Genomic DNA, 7,304 nt, shown 5'->3' with positions numbered 1-7,304 from the left:
ACCATCATGCTGACAGAGCTGATTCACTTACTGATTGGACACCTAGCTGGGAGGGCATTTAAATTACAAATGTCCACCCAGCTGTAACGTCAGCCGCTGAAGCAAGTGTATGGGTAGTCGGCTGTCTTCTATAAATACAGCCAGATGGGGGTGACATATCTTTAGATAGATCGGCCATCAGTTATTCTGCGCAGTGTGATGCTACATGTATGTGAATGACGTCCTTCAGACTTATCCAGTGTACACCTATTGACAGGCTGGTGATATATTGGCCTAATATACCCAGCATTAGGATGCTTCAAAAGTGGACTAAGCAAATGTTTTGTAAACACAGGTTACGAATGTAATTTTTTTCATGGAATTAAATGGGATTTGTGTCCCTTTAAATAAATGTATGTGTCACCCAAGTTCATGACAAAAGTATTTTAAAATGGCAACTATCATATCTTTTTCCCCGTTTTCTATCTGTATTTACTGTTGTATATTTCCTACTATATTTATTATTTTGTCATGCACACTTTATGTAAGAGTTTGTCATTACAAGCTCTAGCATCCATCCTAGATTGAGTAATACATCCCCGGATTAAATGTGTGTAGGACTTATTTATTAACCTATTTGTCTAGGGAAGAACAAGAAGGTGTTCAGTTTAGATAAGATGAAGCGCATGTTTCATTTCATGCTTCAATCTCACTTTAATGTGCTTTTTTTGTGACATTCCTGTAATAACTTTGTACTTGTCCTTTTTCTATATGTTTGGAACAAATTAACAAATAAGTCAATATCTTAAACAAATCAGAAAACGACTGTAGTCATATGTAATGAAGTCCCATCCCAATCTACCATTGCCACTTACTGAATGCACTGCCACTCCCCAGTGGTGTGGCCAGAGTAGGAGGGGCCGGGTGGAGAATGTGCTTCCAGGGGGGGTTAGGATGATAGAGCCCATAGCCAGGAATTCAGACCAAAATGCTTAGCACCAATGAATATCTGATTCTGTGCTGTCAGCGGTACAGGTACATAAAGGACTTGTCATTAGAGGGATATTCAGTGGCTGGGATGGTAATATAACTGTCCTTAATATGCATGAAAAGAGCCTTCAGCGTATAATACAACTTGATATTAGAATCTGAAACAGGATCCCCTCTGCTGTTTCAATTAACCAATTTTTAGTTAGTTAATTCTAAAATATTGTATCAAAGATTTCACCTGAACACTAATAAACAGGATTTGTAGTAATATACTTTAAATAAATGAATTTAATAGTTTAGAAATTAAGGTTACAAGAAGTATGAACTTTGGCAAACTTAAGAATTGTATAATGTTTTGCCTAAAAAGCCACACATATTTAATGTATAATTACAGTTTATGGTATGTTTTACCATGTTTTACCATTAAACATGTTTTTATGAAAATTATATAATTTGATTATCAGACATTATAAAAGTTTTTTTTAGACTTTCAATGAATTTTGCCTTATAGACTATGCGACTTTTATTTGTTTTATTTCCTTCCTTTTGTACCTTTCACCATCATTTAGGCAGAAGACGCTATTTGATAATGACAGAAATGGGCCTCTGTAATGCTCTATACCAGTGTTTCTGAAACACGATCCTCAGGACCCCTGACAGTTCATGTTTTCCAGAACTCTTAGCTGGTGTATTCATTACTAACTTTTTGTTACATCTTAAAAGATCCACAGGCGGTCTGTAAAATTTGGTAAGGTTATAAATAGTAAACAGTGTTTACATAGCATAATGTCAATATATAGCATTTATATCAGTGGGCATTAAGGGCATAGGAGAGCATTGGTGGACAAATAACTGGCAATATATACATATAGAGAGAGAAAGAGAGAGAGAGAGAGTAGCTGTAGGTCCGGCACTCCGTTAACTTGGCTGGCTGGCCATTAGGTGCAATTAGGTAGTGAACGAAGGAATAGCAGCACTAATAGGTCTTTTATCAATGTAAATCGTGTATTATCACATCAAATCAACCAACGTTTTAGGGTTTGACCCCCTTTGTCATGGTGTACAGTGATATATATATATATATATATATCAAGAGGGGGAGCAGGGGTCCCCCAGTAACCGGGAGGGTTGCCCACCTTTCCAGGGATTTTCGGAACCTCCCGGCCATTCCGGGAGGGTAGGCAACCCTGGTCAAGACCAACTTTTCATGACTTCTGAATAAACTATTCAGTGCTGTGATCCTGGATATTTCATATCCACAGCTTCGGTACATTCGCTCCAGGGTGATACCTGATACCATTCTGTTGAATAGTCCCAGAGTGCTTTCAGATTCCAGATACAGTCTGGAAATGTAGCAAATAGCAAATAGCAGGGTTGCCGGAGAGGAGACTTTCAGCAGGAGTTCAGGGGTGGGGCTTGAGTGTGACATCATTAAGTCCCACCCCAATGATGGAAAATAACCAATTTGCCATTCTCCACTGAGGGCATGGGGCTAAAATGACTCAATTATGACACTTTAGCCCCGCCCCCTCATTGGAGATTGGCAGATCAGGTTATTTAAATGGCGCGGTCAGGGGGGAGGAATCCGCAATCAGGAGGGGGAGCAGGGGTCCCCCAGTAATCGCGAGGGTTGCCCACCTTTCTGGGGGGCCGGGAGGGGGACTCGATTTCCGGGACCCTCCTGGCCATTCCAGGAGGGTAGGCAACCCTGATATACATATATATATATATCATAGAAGAAATGGGCACTCACCAAGGTCAAGGTTTCAACCTTGGAAATGTAATGCATACATGGCATCATTTCATATTCCGACGTAACGTGACGTTTCGGTCTCCTCAAGACCATCATCAGGAATTAGTACAGCATGTTAAAAGGTAACATCAGATTCATCCTATGGTTCTGTCCATCCCTGGTTTTTCTACCATTTGAAAGAATTTGCGATAGACTGATACCTTGTTACCCCTGAAGAAGTCCCGTTTGGGACGAAACGCGTAAAGTGATTTCAGGAAAACATTGGTTAAGAGTGGTATCAAGCATTGGACAACTGGATGTTAAAACCTTGTATGAAAATTTATCGTTTTTACATTGTAACATGAAATACATTTTTTATATTTTTTACTTATGTGCATATGTCTCTGGTGAAACATCCATTAGCGCACCTCTATACCTCTTTCTTATTTATATATATATATATATATATATGTGTGTGTGTGTGTGTGTGTATAACACCATCAGGGGCCTGGTGTCCAATAAAGATAGCAAACAGTGGTTACAAAGCATAATGGCAATATAGCATTAATATCAGTGGGCATCAAGGGCATAAGAAATCAGGCTCCATATGGATTGGGATGGCATCCAGAAATGGTGAGGAAAGTCCCACTGCTGCTCCAGTACTGTGCATGCTGAAAAACATGGCGTCGGGGGGGGGGGGGGGGGGGGAGTTCACAGGAAATGCCACTCAAATAGGCAGGGTCGCATGATGGTCGCAAGATGGTTGTACAGTACGTCCAAAAACACACACAATGGACATCCACTTGGAGTTGGATTGAGGGATCTTTACTGCAGCACGTAGAACCTCCAAAGAGACCCTTCAACCTTAGGGGATGCGCATCAGATCGGATTCGCATTGAAAACATGCACAATTCTGCTCTTTTTACATACAAACGTTAGGCATGTCAAAATTGGCGGAATCCAGCCCAAATCGTTCTGGTGTGTACCCAGCATTAGTAAATAAACCGCATAGAATTTGATGGCAGATAAACCCAATCTAGTCTGCCCATGTTTTTTTTTTGTCAGGAACCAATTTTCCTGTTACAAATATATTTTTGTATTGTTGGATGAAATGGAAGTACCTGGAGGTAACAAATGCAAGCACTTGCAGCGTATACAAACTCCAAACAGTTATGGTGGGAATCAAACCCATGAACTCAGTATTATGAGGCAGTAATTCTGAAATTCTTGTTCTGTAGCACAACTTAATTTTGTAAAGGGACAAAATGTAAACTTCTAACCTTATTTACGGGTAACTAAATAGGGCACAGAAGTACAGTATAACTTCATTTAGCCTACACAGATAACCACTAGGTGGAAGCATTGAGTGCAAGAACTCAGCACAAGAAATTAATGGTGTGTTTTTTACATTTGTTATAGGTACCAGAGACAACTTGGGAAAATGCTATTTATTTACGGTTTCTTATATAGCGCAGCATATTCCGTTGCGCTTTACAATTGTAGAGACAAGTAAATAACTCACAGACACACTTTATTAATAGCTTAGTCTGTACAGGTTACTTAATGTGGCATTCTATGGTTGGGGTGATTTGTAATGTGTGTCAGCTGACATTACACCCAATGGACGAAATATCGTTCGGCTATACCCTGAATGATACAGCGTGTGATATATGACTAATTAGCCGCATTCACCAGCATGGTATCAGGAACCAGGGTTGTCCCATCAGCCATGCAGCGCAGCAGCCAATGTACGGGAAAATATATAATTTATAAACTGCCTGGAAAAATGATTAAAAAAATGATGTTATTAAAGCAATAAGGCAATAAATAATTATAATTATCGAGACAACATTGTAGGCGATCATAAATTGGGTTCTTAGAATAAAAGTAGGACAAATCTAAACTAATATAGATTACAGATAAAGGCAGACAAACTCCAAAGTAAAAAGAACTAAAAAAAATAAAAGATAACACGATCTTGTTCAAATGAACTGTGCAGAAATAACATATAGAGCTTCTAGGCTGTAAACTGAGTGCATGTATTTTTATTATTATTTAATCCTACAACACCCGTGCAAGGGTGTAACTTCCATAGGTGCACGGGGTGCAGCTGCTATGGGGCCAAAAGCTGAAGGGGGCCCATCTTTACTGTGTAAGTAATATGTTTAAATATATTTATTACCATCAGTTGCTAAATATTCGGCCCTTAAAAACTTTTGCTATTCAAATATCTAGTTATGCCCCTGCACCCATGGTAGGCACTGACCTAATCAATTGCCTCAACGTTCCAATCAGGCTCCAGCTACCATTCTGGTTTCAATTCTCATTCATATCAGTTTTAGCTACTATTCTAGTTCTAGTCTCATTCCAGTTACTATTCGGGTTCCTGTCCAGTTCCAGCGAATATTCCGGTTCCAGTCCGGTTACAGCTACTATTCTGGTTCCAGTCCGATTCCCCTTACTATTCTGGTTCCAGTCCAGTTCCATTTGCCATTCTGGCTCCAGTCCAGTTTCAGCTACTATTCCAGTTACAGTCAAGTTTGGGTCAAGTCTGGTATTTGTTATAATCCATTTCCAATTTTTTTCCAGTCACCTTCCAGTTCCATTTGCTTTCTGGTTCCAGTTACTTTTGCAACTCCTATTTCCATTTCATAAAGTTCTACCTAGTCCTGTACACAGCTGGCCATACATCAGAACGATTTCATGCCTGAATGCATGATTTTGACGGCTCATACGATGCATTGTGTGTGTTTTTGTGCACATCATGAGGTGTTTTTGGTATGATTACGATCCGATGCGTGGGCCCGCGGGTTGTGAGATGGATTGTATGTTCTTATGTGCTGCACACATGATCTGAAGATGCTGCTAACGATCAGTATGCTGGGAGTTGCAGATCTTATGATAGATCTTATATGAAATGAAGTCTGGGATCCTGCCAGGGAGTTCAAAGGAAATCATGACATGATCTGGATCGGAATCTGGTCGTTCTGATGTATGATCATCTTAAGTCCAGCTGTAGGTATGGGAACTGATACCGATTTACCAAATGAAGCACAGAAAGATATATAGAGGAACTTTATGATCTGTGCCACTGGTGCTAGAGGGCATGTGACTGCATCAATGAAATGAATAGTGCCGTGCGCCTGCCCCAAGCATGAGGTACTTATTGATGATAGAGCCAATGGCCCCGCACCATGACACTAAAGACACGTGAATTGGTAGCTTCACTGTAGACGTTGCACTCAATGGTGGAGGCCAAGACTCCTCCACCAAGTAAGGTATGATGTCACATAAACCACTTAGTGTTATTCACACAAGTTTAGTTTTACACACGCAAATCCACAACCCAGTAACTATAAAGGTCCAGTATTGGTATAAGACATAGTGATATGCGCTTCCTGTCACACAATGGCTGACTCCCTCTTACTTTACCTGTTGGTTTCCCTTCATCTCCTGAGGCACCTCTGCTGGCATAGATCTACAGTAAACATATTGATCTGGTGACTTGGGGCCCAATTCAGACCTGATTGCAGGGCTGCGACTTTGCCACACACATCCATTCGTACAGCGAGCACATTGATTTGCAAGATGGGATTTAACTGGAGTGGGTGGCGGCTAAACTGATCGCTGGCTGATCCATGTGATCATGTCTAAATCGGGCCCTTAGCACCTATTCCTGACTTCAGCACTGCATAGGCGCATCTATGTTAGACTACTTAGCTGACTGGTTTCTTAGAGTGCAGCCAGCTTCTACCTGACCAGAGGCACCATTGATTGAAAAAAGGGCCCTCTATAAACCACTGACTTGTAGCTGCTGCTTGCCAGCTAAACTTGTATCTCACCAGTTTCTGGATCCAGTATCAGCAGCTCTGCTTAATGATTTATGGATGGATTTCTGTATCTACCATCTGATGCACATTCCATGTTCATGCTTAAGTTCTAAGTTTATCTGTTCCTATTCCCCCAATCAGCTCCTACTAGTGTATGACTGCAATCCTGTGCAGTTCCACACTGCTACTTTTCTCAAGCATGCAGGCCTGTGCATATGACCACTGCTCTGAAGCCAGCAGGACAGCCACTGCTCTCTGCCCAACTGTCACATCCCTTCCATTATGCATGGCGAGCCAGCCTGCAAATGCGGCGGCTTGCTGGTGGCTCCTGCGCCATCTTCTCCCTTCCACTGAAGAAGTCAGTGTTCTGCTGTGACATTGACTCTCAGCTCAATAATACCCCTTTTACACCCCGTGGACCCGGGTCAGCGTCAATGTAAAAGGGGTAGTGTTGGTGGGCATTGTAAAGGGTTATGCCGGGTCATCCGTCCCGGTTCCTGTTTACACCAATGGGGGAGGCCAACCTCCCAACCAAATCATCTTGTGGTCAGGATGGAAGTTGGGCAGGGGACGCACACAGCCTCCGCTGCTGTCTGCTGTACTGTGCAGACAGCCGCGGAGGCAGGGAGGAAGTGAATGGATGCCTGTGTGCAGCATCCATTCACCTTGGGGGGCCAGGAGGTGAAAGGAGGCAGCCCAGCAGCTTACCTTGGGGCTGGGCTTGCCCCCAGAGCGGCTATGACATTGCAGGGGTCCTGGTTGGTGGATTTCCT

This window comes from Crinia signifera, chromosome 1 (genome assembly GCF_055691185.1).
Source record: "Crinia signifera chromosome 1, ASM5569118v1, whole genome shotgun sequence".
NCBI classification, from domain to species: Eukaryota; Metazoa; Chordata; class Amphibia; order Anura; family Myobatrachidae; genus Crinia; species Crinia signifera.
Note: the sequence above shows the minus strand (reverse complement) of the source record.